The sequence below is a fragment of the Rhinolophus sinicus genome, linkage group LG04 (assembly GCF_036562045.2).
Source record: "Rhinolophus sinicus isolate RSC01 linkage group LG04, ASM3656204v1, whole genome shotgun sequence".
NCBI classification, from domain to species: Eukaryota; Metazoa; Chordata; class Mammalia; order Chiroptera; family Rhinolophidae; genus Rhinolophus; species Rhinolophus sinicus.
This window is the reverse complement of record NC_133754.1, coordinates 76,687,944-76,702,286: the sequence shown is the minus strand read 5'-3', so window position 1 is coordinate 76,702,286 and position 14,343 is coordinate 76,687,944. Positions and strand designations below refer to the sequence as shown.

At 42.4% G+C, this 14,343-nt stretch overlaps 1 protein-coding gene across 7 annotated transcripts in view; it reads right to left on the bottom strand.

The window, feature by feature from the left end:
- IRF2 (interferon regulatory factor 2) overlaps window positions 1-14,140 on the bottom strand; it is a 75,155-nt gene extending 61,015 nt beyond the window's left edge. For 2 of the 7 annotated variants that reach the window (XM_019736120.2, XM_074329852.1), the window contains exon 1: window positions 13,934-14,140. The gene's annotated coding sequence lies outside the window, so the exon portion shown is untranslated. Of the gene's footprint in view, window positions 1-5,271; window positions 5,346-13,537; window positions 13,610-13,656; window positions 13,781-13,933 lie in introns of those variants that run through there. The other 5 variants (XM_074329850.1, XM_074329851.1, XM_074329854.1 and 2 more) reach the window with 5 other exon arrangements.
- Window positions 14,141-14,343: the final 203 nt, after the last annotated feature.

Sequence of the window (14,343 nt, the reverse complement as noted above, 5' to 3'; positions counted from 1 at the left end):
ACCTGAACACCAGGCCTGATTATTATCAAAAGCACAGTCCTGTCCTTTCTGCAATGCCCATCAGTCTGTGAATGACGAATGCATACCCCCTTACACGCAGCTGCAAACAGTCATCATCGTTTTCTAAAATGTATGGGGGAAAATGTTCCAAATCCTCGGTAATCTTCCCCCTACTCTCCTCAGAACGAAGTCCTTCCTTCCTAGTAAACACAGGAACACATGCCCTGAAGAAAGTATTTGTGGCCACCAGGAACTTACTCTAACACTCCCCCCCTTGATCTATCTGCTCCGGCCACACCAGAGAACTCTCCATGCATCAAGGGTGCAAGGAAATTTTCAACCCTTCATGTTTTCGCTCTTGCTGTTCTTTCAACCAAAGATGTTCCGCTTGCCCATTTGCCACCAACTGACACTCCCTCCTCCTCGTGGGCTTTAGGATGTCTCTCGTCAAAGACATACTCCTTCCACTTCCCTCCCCTAGCCTTTCGCTTTCTGGGCTTCTATTAAGTGCCCATTTCATTCTCTCTCTTAAACTACAGATGATTATTTACCTGCCAGTCTCTCTAACTAAATGGTAAATTCTCTGAGAACATGACATTTTCAACTTTCCATCTCCACAACACACAGTAGTTCAAAAATGTCTGCTGACGGAATTAATTCTCCTGAGAGCTTTATTTAAATATTTGTTTGCAGAAAGAAGTCTTCCATCTTAATTTCATCATTATCATATCTGTTTTCATACTACTTGAGGTTAATTTTAAGGACTTTTTTGAAGAGCCTTGGCCCCAAGCCTGAAGGGAATACAAATTTTTGCAATTCCTCTTACCATTCTGCCTTATGTCAAACAAAAACATTATGTATCTTCTTCCCAATTATTTATAACTCACTCTTAGTTATAGTCCATATGTTTTCTTACCAGACTATATTATTCAATAAAGACCAACTTTTCAAAAGGATTGCATGAAATGAAAAAGTTGAGTAAATCATGGAAGTAAACCAACAATAAATACATTACTGTAAAGTGGTGGATGAATTTCTTCATCTACTATAACTGTTATAAGAACAAATACGTGTAAATGGCTTCTCATTCTGGCAATAATTTACAATAAATACTCAAATGATTTTATTATTTTACTTAACAGATCTGTTATTACAGCAATAAATTCTTCATTCACTCAAGTAGTAGTATTGAACTATTATTGAATGTATTATGTTTAAATTCTCTGCCCCCAAATGTTATTCCAAAGCTGTTTTTACTCACTTTTATCCTAATACCACAAAAATGACGAACCCTAGTTTCTTTTTCATGAGCCCCAAGTATTGAGGGTACCATATGAGCAACTGCTGTAATTAATTCACTATCATATTTAAGCACTGCTAGAAATTTTAGGATTCAAAATGCAACAGAAGAAATTTAATTCTTTACTACAGAGTTCAACAAAACATACTGAGTACTTAATATGGACACAAGACCCTGAGCAGGCCACTTGATTTCTCCAGCTGAAAAAAATGAAGAAACTGAGATAATCACTAAGGAAACTTCCAACTCTAGTATTCTGTGAGAAGGTTAAATATGTTTATCTGATTCCCTATTTACAAATCCACTCTGATTTACTTCATTCGGTATAATTTAATTCCTCAGGAGGGCTTTATCAGCTTTACAACATCTCAAAATTTTAAAAATGGTTTGTGTCTCATGCTACACATGCTGTAATAAAGGAGAATCTTTATTAGTTTTTCAGATCATACTAATATGTAATTTTGGAACCCACAAAAAGAATGATTCAATCTATAACTCAACTACAAAAAAAACACGCAAATAATTCAAAAATGGGTAAAGAACTGGAACAGACATTTCTCCAAAGAAAAAGCTATACATATATATATATATATATATATATATATATATATATGTATATATATATTACATATATATATTACATATATATATAACATATATATATATTACATATACATATATGTATTACATATACATATATATATATAAATTGTCAAGCAGCACATAAAAAGAGGCTCAATATCGCTAGCTATTAGGGAAACGCAAATCAAAACCACAATGAGATACCACCTCACACCAATTAGGATGGCTATTGTCAAAAAAACTTAGAAAATAACAAATTTTGGCGAGGATGTGGAGAAACTGGAACCCTTGTGCATTACTGGTAGGAATATAAAATTTTCCACAGCCATTGTGGAAAACAGTGTGGTGGTTCCTCACAACGTTAAACATAGAATCACCCTATGATGCACTGAATTAACAGAATTGCAAGCAGGGACTCAAAAACGTACTTTTACAGTGATTTTCATAGCAGCATTATTCACAATTGCCAAATGGTAGTAACAGCCCAAGGACCCATCAATAGATGAATGGATAAACAAAATGGTGGGAATATTATTCTGCTAATATTCTGGAAAATATTCTGCTAAGTGAAATAAGCCAGACACAAAAGGGCAAACACTGTATGATTCCACTGATATGAAGTACCTAGAGAAGTCAAATTCATAGATACAGAAAGCAAATGGTGGTTGCCAGGGGCTAAGGAAAGCAGAGTTCTTGTTTAATGGGTACAGTTTGTGTTTGAGATAACAAAGTTCTGGAGATGGCGGGTGGTGATGGTTGCACAACACTGTGAATGCACTTAATGCCACTGGGTTGTAAACTTAAAAGATGATTACAATGGTAAACTGTATGTTATGTAACTTTTACCACAATTTAAAAAAAGAACTAGACATGTGTTCATACGTTTGGGAATTCACTACTTGTTGCCACTGTTTCCTTCAGTCCTGTTATGGATAATTATTCCTTAATTCCAGGCAACCTGAAGTGCTCACTGGCCAAACACATACACGTGCACAGAGAGAGAGGGAGGGAGAGAGAGAGAGAATGAATGATGGATTTTCAAAATTAAATAAGGGCCAATTTCCCCCTCGTGGTGATGTCATCTCACTGGACATACAAAGGCTAGACTCTCCCAGCACCAACCTCCGGGGAGGGATTTGGAGCAGTAGCACAGCATTTATTAGCAGCACTGCTAGTTACAGGGTCTACCCTGAGAGAAAGGGAAATAGATAACTACTCGGACTTACCCACATGGTTTTCCTAAATGACAAAAGACACCAGCCAACAGTTGAATGCGAGATGCCAAACTAACTATGGAAAAATTAGAGAAAAACAGCAACAATAAAACAATATGCTGTTTTATGCCTATTACGTAATTTATTAAGAATCTGACGTTGAGAAAAGAAAATGTGTACAGTTGGCCAAGAATTTGTCCTATTAGCACTGCTGTTTCCCCTACAACCTGAGACAGCCCTACGTGGCCTGTGGAAGAACCCTAGAAGGAGTTCATGGATATCTAAAATCACTTCTGGAACTGTGGTCTTAGTTATGCAGTTACCCAATTGTTTAATTTTGTTTTATCTAGCCGTATAAATTAGGCTCCTAACGCTAAGGAATACAGATCCTCTACCTAGCTAACTCAAATCCAAGGTGATTACTTTTTTATTTTTGAATACCTCCCTCTACATATAGTTAGCACTGAGTAAATACTTGTTCAATAAATGACTGACTGACTCAATGGTCAAACTGTTCCAGCTGAATGACCTTCTCTATCCTAGCTCCCAAATTGCAACCTGCCTTCAAAGAAAAAAAAAGCCTTAATGCATTAAAAGCACCTGTAAGAGGCAAATCCTCTGATAATATTTTAAATTCACCCTGACTTCTCAAATCACCCGTGTGACCACACCCAAAAGTGGAAATAGCAGTTCATCTACATTCCCTTCTGGGACCGCCCTTCCAGGTTCCCTAAATTTCCACTTTCATTCTAGTAACAGAGAAGAACAGGGAGAGGGCCACCTGTGTCTGTCCTTGGGTGCATTCAGGGCATCCTCTAGGGACAACAGCCTCATGTCTACTTCTCTATCCTTCTACCCTGAGGACCTTAACCTGCAAGGTCAGCTAAACAGTGCACATGAGTTAAGTTTTTCCATGCGAACAAAATCCCAGCATTCCTGAAAAGAGTCAACAAAGATTTACCTTCAAGATTACTATTTTAAAGTGAGATTATACTTTCCTATTCTTCCGTCCGTTGCAAATCCCCAAACCGACTAGAATTCACTTAAAACTAATCTACAATGTTTTCATTAGAAGAAAGCAATCAGGCAAACTCTGACCCACTGAGCAGCTGGGACTTTTTTTGCCGAAGGTTTGGTTTAGTCTTTATTTTTCTAGCTGCTGGCCCTGCTAACATGATTCAGTGAAGGTCGTATTTAATCTCGCAGAGAAACGCTACCTAAGCAGTTCTTAGGTAGGCGTCAGTAAAAATAAATTGCCTTGGCTCTGTGGGTAAGTCTGTTGCTTCGACCCAACAGTTACAGTTGAAGAGAACAAATGAAGTCAACTGTAAAATACTATATTTGATTTCAAAAGAATCTTCACTGTATATATGTAATGGGCTGAGTGGTTGTTAATAACAAAGTTATTGTTAATAATTAACTAGCCCAGCAAGAAAGTAGCAGCTCCCAAATGTTTATCTCCAGTTTATCAGCAAACATAGCTTATTTATATGTACAACAAGGTATTTGTATCACTGGAACTTAAATGTCAAAGGAATGGACTGACTGATAAGATTGTTTTAAAGTCCTAGGTGCAAAAGAGAAAAACCAAGCAATTTTTCACCCTGTGGAAATTGAAGCCCTAATGCAAAGTGACAAATCCCAATATTTATGTGCCTAACACATACACCATAAGGTTTCTAACACACAGTAGATCTGTGCCATCCTTCCCAAGCTGGAAGTCTGCCTTCTCAGCTAACCTTAGCTTTATAGCTGAAAATCAAATCAACAAATATGTATCTAGTTCTTACAGGGAATGCAAAGAAATCCGACACGAGCCTAGCTCTCAAATGACTTGCCATGTAGGTACTATACATGGAAAAATCCAAAGAATTAACAATTTTCCTAAGAGTTTGGGAAGCCAGAAAAAAAAATCAAGATGTTCATGACTAATCGCCATAGGAATGGCACACGTGAGTACAGTGTGTTGCTTCTCAACAAGTCAGAGCATTTTATTACTTTAGGCTGAAGAGATCAGGTAAGGTTTGCGGGTGAAAACACACGGCGACGCATGCAGTTATAATCAAAACGACTGCTCTAACACTGCTTTCCTTCAGTCCTTCTAAGTTTAGTCCCTGTGTTACAACTTTTCCCCATATTTGTCTTCACACTTTGCTTTATTTCCGAATCCCATACCGTCTAACGTGACAGCCGCCTGCGCCACGCAGCTCCTGCACACGGGAAATGTGACCAGGATGAATTAAGATGTGCTGTGGGTAGAAAACAGACAATGGCTTTTGCAGATGCAGTATGAACAAGGAACATTAATGATCTCATTCATGTTTTTATAGTAATTTCATGTCGAAATGGTAACATTTTGGATATACAGGGTAACATCAAAGATTATTAACATTAATTTCACCTACTTTTTGCTTTTCTAACGTGGCTACTAGAAAATTTAAAACTCTATATGGTACACATTATGTATGTACTGGATAGTGTTGTCCTAATCAATACTTTTTTTTTCCTTTTTGGCTGTGCTTTGGCATTCTGCCTTTCAACTCCTAAGAGCTATACCTAACCCTTGTTTCATAACAACCCAAAAATGTCTCCAATATCTCGATAAAACTTCCCTGGATGCATCAGTGATTCACCCTGTGATACAGCGTAGCCACCTGAGGCACAGGAATGTATACTATGTAAATATAGAGAATGTATATGATAGAAAGATAGGCAATGTCTGCATTCACTTCCTTGAGAAACATTTTACTCTTCACACCCCACAAGAACTGGATCTGTAGCCATTTGTCTACATTAATTACTCTGATCCAAAAAAGTAGTCAAACTTCTGTGTCTCCTCAAGAAGGCCAAATGGTTACAGCCTGGACCTGGTCCACAGGTTCAGTTCCCAAGGGGCCAGGAAGACCTAGCTCTCTAACCATGGACATTTCAAAAGAGATGGAGCCCAACATCACTCTGGCTGTGGACTTGGTTGTAAAGATCAGTCAAGAACGCTCTTCTCCTATGCCAGTGTCTTAAAGTCTGCAGTACTCACATATACAAAGGACGTATCTGTGAAATGGGGTAATAGCTCAGACCCTTCACAGTTCTTGACAAAACAGCGTGTCCCATTCTCACCGAGGATCCATCAATCTAAGGGTCATGAAATAGCAGGAGCTGTGATGGGATGACGGCAGCTTCTCTTGGTCCTGGCTGGGGAGGCCCTGATTCTAGGGCCTAGGTTCATACACCAAAGCAGAGAGCGCGCGAGAATGGCCAAGCCCATGCACATCCTCCTGAGCCCGTGCAACTCCCTCATCCCAACCCTACATTTACCAGAGGTGACGTCAGAGTAGACACTTTAGAACTGTCCTGAGAATATTCTTCTGGTTATAAATGTAATTGTGCTGTTGTATAAAATTTAGAAAATACAAGTGTTTCAAGGGGGGAAGTGGGGGAAGCCAGATCTCACAATCCCACCATCCAAATGTTTTCTTCTGATTTTTTTTTAATGATGTATATAAACATACACACACATTTTAAAAGTAAAATTAAGGTCACAGTTGAATGTCCTCTCTCCACATAACCCATAACACAAACATTGTCCCGTCATTAAACGCAAAAACATGAATTTGATCTATAATACTCAGGGTCTGGATGTGCTATAATTCATTTAAATGTGTCCCTACTGTTGGGTATTTAGGTTGTTTCCCAGTTTTCACTATAACAAAAGCTAATTCTATGAACATCCTTATACACAACCCTTTGTCCCATCTCTGGTTATTTCATGTGGGTAAATTCCTAGAAGTGGAATTACTGGAACAGAGGGTTTAACATTTTTAAGACTTCAGTATGTAACACCAAATTGAATTCCAGAAAGTTAACTTCAATGTACAATCCCAACTACAACATGGAGTGCTAGTTTCAAAATCTGCAATCCCCAGTTATGGTGTTCATCCTTCAGCGTTCATTTGTGCCATCTATTCTTCAGGGAAACCCAGTATTGACCCATTCATTCTATTCTCCTAATTCCCTAGTCACCTCCTACAACTTGACAAAAATAAAACAGCAGCAGGAAGCCCAGCATAGGAGACGAGAGGAGGTCCTAGGAGAACTAGTACAATCTTTCTGATCTATTTTATCAACACGTGCCTTACTCTCAGGGCCCATGGTTGCCTCCAAGGGCAATTGTGGACTGAGTCTGACGCCTCAGGTGGTATCAATTCCTCCATCCTCTCCAACTGCAAGGTGGCTTCCACCATGGCCCGGTGACAACCACTCAGATCCCCCTGCCCCATTCACTTGTCGAAAGTTGGCTGATGCCTAGCAGTTTTCCCATTAGACTTCATCATCCCAAGGATAAAAAGGACTAACTCCCGAGTTGGAAATGGAGAACCTTCCAGAATTTCACCTTCCCCTTGAGTGAACGATCAATTAACTACCAACTTGCTCCCACCACCTCCGAAATGCTGTCAATAACATTTGTGGTAAGACAAAAAGTCTACCTGCCTGATTCCCTCTTCTCTCTCTCCCACTCCGTAATTTAGGAGGCGCTATTCTACACTCCACCTTATTCTGTTTTTTCATCACCTCATCCCCCAACTGTCACTGTTCAGTGCCCTCCCAATCGTAGTGCACTACTCACACACTCACTCACATCCTAGCTCAAAGTGTGAGGACACTGTCTCCTCACCACTATAATTTTCCTCATTGTCTTCAATAAGTGTAGGGTAAGGAGAGGAAAAAAAGCTCTCTTCAAAAATAACACGTTAGATACTACTTAAAATAAAATAATTTGTATGCCGTTCTTTCTCACTCAATACATCGTCATGAAATTAGAAAGTCAGTAGGATTCGAAACTTATGGGTCCAGGACAGTATATTCAATCTATCAAGTATTTCTTTGGATCCTACAAAAACCTGACATTCATAAGCTTAATAAGAACATATTAAATGGCAAACTCATCTTTCCTTTGATCACATTAGGTGTGCAAGTATCAAATGTTATTACAGATAGCAACAGACTGCTAAGTACACCTGAAAGAAATTATTTATGAAAATAGCAAGTAGTTAACTCTCAAAAATGTTTGTTTAATGAAAACTGGGCAAGCTTTTATTGCACAAAATCCTAAATTAAGATATTCTGTTGAAAGAAAGTGGCCTTGCCCTTGAGATAAAAATGCTTAGAATCCATCATCAGAAAGAACCGCACAGCCTTCTGTTTCTCATAAAAATGGGACTACAAGACATGCACACAGGGCATGAGACATACGGAGACATTTTTGCTCAACTCCAGTTCTTTCTTGCTTATCGAAGCTAAATATTAAATTGTAAAAGGAAGATATGAGCCAAAACAGTAAAAAACAAAACAAACAAACCCGTAACTCTTTATGGCTTTCCTAGACAGAGACATGCCAATGACACAAAGTCCTTCTTGCCTCTTCAGCATGGAAAATTCAAAGTTTCAAAACCATAACACTAATACTATTTTTATAGGACAAGCAATGTCAACATGGGCAGAGCCAACAGCGAGTGACCAGATTCCCTATTCCAAAAGCCTTGTCTAAAATATGGATAACAGATTCCATCTGCTTACCTTCCTGCATAATGTAGCCTCTGAGCCAATGAAAAAATAAAAAGATTTGGCTCTGAGAAGAGATCCTTGATTCAGCAGTTCTCCACCTTTGCTCTCTGGCCCACACACCTGAGGGGTAGGGATCCAGGACACAGCAGTGAATACTAGGCTCACTGAGAGGAAGGAGAAGGGGGATTCCTTAGGGCAGGAGAGTCAAGGAGAGGAAGGGGTTTTAGATCTGAAAGTTACCATGTGGTTTCTAAAAGCTCCCACCCCTTAGTGATTTTGACACACACATAAATCCCATCCAGAGATGACAGAACTATGCAAGCCCATTTTACAGACGTGAAAACGAAGGTCCAAAAAGGGGAAGTGGTTGGAAAGTTAATAAAAGAGCTGAAAATCAAGTCCAGGTCTCTGGACTCTTGTTTTCATGTACCTCCACTAGTCTTGAACATGGCTGGTTGTCAGCAAATATTTAATAAATACATGAAATAAGGGAAAAATGTTTGTTCATTTAATAAAATAATTGCCTGGGTTACTACAATGGTTCATACCCTGAGGTCCCTGGATCCCCAGCAGAACTCAGTTACTGATTGAAGTGGGAAGGTCCTGCGCTAGTTCCAAAGCCTCAGAAAGCCTAGAAGGACTATAAGAATATCTAAAAAACAGCTGCCCAGCCTATCTAAAACATTAGTTTTTTGGCTGGAATTAAATCAACTAGATTTGATGATGCTAGTTCTCTCAAGTCAATCACGAGTTCTGAGGAAGACTTACGTGTTTCTGAGTAATAAAAATGAGCATATGAAGTATTCCTAACTAAATGCACGGTGTTTCAGAGACGGTGTAGAAAGATAGAGCTGGTGAGGGGAGAAATCATTTCAATGGGATCTCTGAAGGTAAAATGCTGGCAACTATGGGCCTGCTGCAAGGCGGAGTCCTGGAGACAGGTTACAGTTCAGCAACAGGACCCTGTAGGCTTGATGTCCTGCCTGTATATTCCCCTTGGTATTTTACATGAAATATTGGCTTCAGGTTTAAACCTGGATCCTATAGATAATTTATCATTCTTTGTTGAAAAGTCAAGATTTAATCAAACCTGCTCACTCCCATTCCCACCAGCCACCCCCACCATGAGGAACACTCCTCAACCCTGCCTTGAGTAAACATTCATCACACTCAGGCCAAAAGCAGGACACAAATTGGGCAGAAAGTCCTGTCCTCCTACCGTGTTTCCCTGAAAATAAGACCTACCTGGAAAATAAGCCCTAGCATGATTTTTCAGGATGACATCCCCTGAACATAAGCTCTAATGTGTTTTTTGGAGCAAAAATTAATATAAGACCCGGTCTAATTTTCAGAGAAACACAGTACCTGAGTGGGAAGGTACATGGTGTCCCATACTGACGAAAAAAGAACTGACTTGATTATTAACAACTCATATTTCACAGTAATTTATATTATTTTTATATACAAGTTTGTGTACTTCTGTGTCATATTAGAAATATAAACTATCTGGTCTATTTACTTTCACATACATTGTCACATTATTTTCACGTATATAGTGCTGGGCACATGATAAGTAAGCATTCAATAAATGCAAGTTAACTGAGTCCCTTTGAAGCTGTTACAGCAAAACACTAAATCAGTAAGGGCATGCCTGTAATAATAATGAATTATGTCTGAAACAATACTGAAAAAGATTCGAACTAAAGCACAATGAATTTGGGAAGATTTTTCTCTGGTCTCCACAAATATAATCTAACTGTTCTTCTGACAGAAAAAATGTTCACTGACAATGCCATATTTTATTGTTAAATACTTTGATGCTTTACATAAAATAGTTATTCGTGTTTAATTCCTTACCATTGTTTATATATTCTACCATTATATATACCATTATGTATCATAAGTAAATTCCCTTCTTGCTGAAAATTCTATAAGAGAAAAGTCAGTGTTTAATCTACAGTCAGGATTTCCTGGCTTTTTAAAATTAATAATAAACTGGTAGAATTCTGAAGGTTAATGCCTTACACATTGGTAAACTGCTGTAACTTACACAACCTTTTTTCATATGCAGTATTTCATCCATTCCCAAAAGCAACCTTATCAGATATACAGTTAAGTAATAAATTACCTTCCATAGAACTAACCCCAAATGCTACTTACTGCATTTATTTAGTTGTGTATAGTCAGCTCCCCAACTAGAATGCAATCTCCCTAGAGAGTAAAGAAGTTGTCTTCCTGTTCCCAGTTGAACACACAGAGCCTAGCACTGTGTCTGGGGCATAGTGGAATGTTCTAGGGAAATTTATTAAATGAATAAAGTCCCTTGTTTGGTGTAAGCCCTTTTTGGTATAAAGCACATAATGGAACCACGTCCCAGATACCCCATTTAGAGTTCAGTGGTCTGTTCTCTATGAAAAGGAAATTGTGTGAAAATGCTCTAAAAACAACAGAGCTTACACTTGAATAATACTAAGAATAAAAGTACAATGTCCTTGGAAACCTGAGAGTATCAATGAACATCAAATGTTAATCATCCAAAGTTTCAAATTTTCCACTACTAAGTTTAAACATCTTTAACTGGTTTTGTATATTGAATATTTGCCTAATATATCACTTCCAAAAGCAGAGTTAGAGAAAAGTGGAGTTATCAGGACTTTAAGACAACCATTTGTGTGCTATAATTTGCTTCCAATTTAACAACACTTACTTTTGATTATGACTTTTTTACAGGTAACCCTGAAATGTGGACTTATCTCTAACTTTTCAAGGTCAACAGAAAAGACAACTCATTGAGAATGCAATATGTAACTCTTTAATGTTAAGAAGCAGTTACAAATCATAACAGACAAGAACTTTTTTTATCTAAGAGGCCAAAATCTAACTTCTTACACAACCAGCTGAGTTATAAATTATAATCATTCACTAATGACAGTGAAATTCCAGACTGGACCACATCAATCAATAGATGTTCGTTCCAAGGTTACCCCTTAGAAATGCCAGTTTATATTCTAAATATTCTATCTCCTGAAGTTTCCAGAGACAAGTTTTTCTAGGATTTTTTAGGTTTGTATTTTCTCCTTCCCCCCTCAAAAAAAGGAATATGGGGGGCTGAGGAAACGAGAGAAGCCTGAATCTGTGTGCCCAATGAAGCGGGACAGGGATGACCTCCAGGTCCCGGTAAGGGAGCGTGCACCCAGACCCGTCTGCACCTGCCCTTGAGCACCAAAAACCTGCAGGTTGCTAAGTTCCAATGGTATTTGAAATCGGTCTGAAAAGTAATAAATGACTGCAGGCTTGACAGCAACCTTGGTTGATTCCTGAAAATCCACAACAGGAAATGTAACTATCCTCCACCTTCCCTAGCCATTCATCAAAAGCAGACCGACTCACAGCAACAGGGAGGCCAGTGGCAGGAGGCAAATGTCAGCATTTATCCTCATATAGAAAGGCTCTGCGTTTTCTCATTCCCTAACCAAGGACAAGGAGCCCTACTTACTACCCACACTGGAGGGAGGAGACTGAAGACGGAAGGAGCGGGTAAAATGTCCCCAAGTTCCAAACTCTGTACTATGGGGTTAAAAAACGAGTGAAAGCCAAGCTGCTAATAGGTGGCAACCTCTACAGTCAGTCCCAGGGGTGACATTTACAACTGATGAACAAGGGTCCGGCTTACAGCAACTGACCTGGGCGCCTCACCTCAATACTGACTGGCCCGGAATACTGTCATTGCGCCCGGCTCGGGCTGCCAGACTCCTTCCCTTCTTCCCTCTAACGGGGCAAGGAGGTGAAGGCGGCAAACGCACCAAAACCTAGAGCCAAAACAGAGATACGGGTGCATCCAGGGGAAGGGGACAAGTTACATCCAGAAGCCCTCCGAACTTGGAAAGGCCCCCAGGCCCTGGCACGGAGAGCAGCCGAGGGCTGGCGGGCGCCACGAATGGCCACGGCGGGCAGCGCTCGGTGGGCGAGCCCCGCCGATTAGGCGGAAAGGAAGTGGCGGCCGCGGCTTTGCACCAACCATGTTCGGCCGGCGGCCGAATGCCACTCGGGCGCCCAGAACGGGGTCGAAGGGCACGGGGCGGGCACTCACGTCCGCACCCCGCCGCGGCCTGTGCCCCCGGTTTCCCCGGGGGACGCTGGTCCCCCGAGCCTGCCAGCAGGGCGCCGCTCGGTCCCCGGAGGCTCCCCGCCCCCACCTCGCCCGCTCCGTAGCCGAGGCGGGTCAGGCCCAGCGCGCGAGGCCGGCCTGGGGGCGCCTGCAGGGACCCGGACGCGCCTGGCGCTAGGCCGCGGCCAGAGCAGATGACCGCTAGGCGCGGCGCCCTCCCGGGACGCACCACCGGAGCCCCCCGCGCTCCGGGACAAGTGCAGTGACAAAGCCCCTGGGCCAGGCTGGGCGCTGGCCGGCGGGAAGGAGGGTGCGGTGTCCCTCCCGAGCGGCGGCAGCGGTGGCCCAGCCCCCAGGAAGCCGGGCGCGCCGGCGAGGCCCGGCGCCCAGCCCCGCTCCGCGCCCGGCCGCGCGCTCGGGCCGCTGGCACCCGACGCCCCCGACCCTTCCCCGAGCTCGGCGTGCGGGCGAACCCTGAGACTGCCCCGGGCTTCCCATCAAGTTTCCTTTGACCGCGGCGGGAGGCGCCTCTCCCTCCAGGGCTCAGAGCGCAGGCAGCCGGGCGGACGGCGGTTCCTGCTTATTTACACTGGAGGCTGCCTGCAGAGAGGCGCCGCTGCCGGGCACTGAGAAGGACCTGCTCCCCTGCTTCGGACCTGGAGGCGACGGCGTCTGTTAACACGCACACACTCGCACACGGTGATTCTGTTGTAAAAGGAGGCCCGAGTCCAGCGGACCAGTACCACCCCCCCATAAACACACACACAACACCTGGGGCGCAGAATCACACAGAGCAGGTCTGTGTCCATGGAGCAACCTTTCCGCATCTGCAAATCCAAAAGTGAAATTAAACCTCCACCGACCTCCTCCTCCTCCTCCTCCCTCCCTACCTCCTCCTCCTCCTCCTCGCAGCCTCAGCGGACCCAGTAGCAGCAGCAACAGCAGCAGAACCTGTCTCCCCTAAAATCAGATGATCCATAACAGCGCCTACTGTTCATCCGAAAATCGGTATTAATATTTATGAACCCCAGCATTCTCAGTCTGCAACACATCGTGTCAAAACATCAGGACACCCACACACATAGCCCCTCCAGGTCTCATAAACATGCCCTCGAGAAACACACACACGCACACGCACAGTCACAACTATTATTTGAAAAATGTTACCTCTCAGGGTGCTTTGTCACGCTACCAATACAATTCCGCAAGGTTTAAGTGTTGCTAGGGTGTGTGAAATGGAAATGAAAGCCCGTCAGTTGAATAATCGCAGGAGCAAAACTAAAAGTTAACTCCCCGGCTTGCCTGAGAACAGTCCAGATCGAAAGCAAAACAAGGAGAGGAAACTGCGAAGAGCCGAGGCTGGAAATCCCCCCACCCCCCGCCCTCCTCCCTGCCTGCCTCCCTCCCTCCCTTGCTCCCTCCCTCGCCTCCCCTCTCCGCCCTCCTCCCTCCGCCCTTCCTCCCCAGTGTTTGTTTCAAGCTTGTGCAACCGGGAGGTGGAGGCGGAGGGAGGGCGAGCCACCCCGCCGCGAGGTGCGGAAGTTCGCCGCCGCTGTTCATTGGCAGGCAGCGCGGCT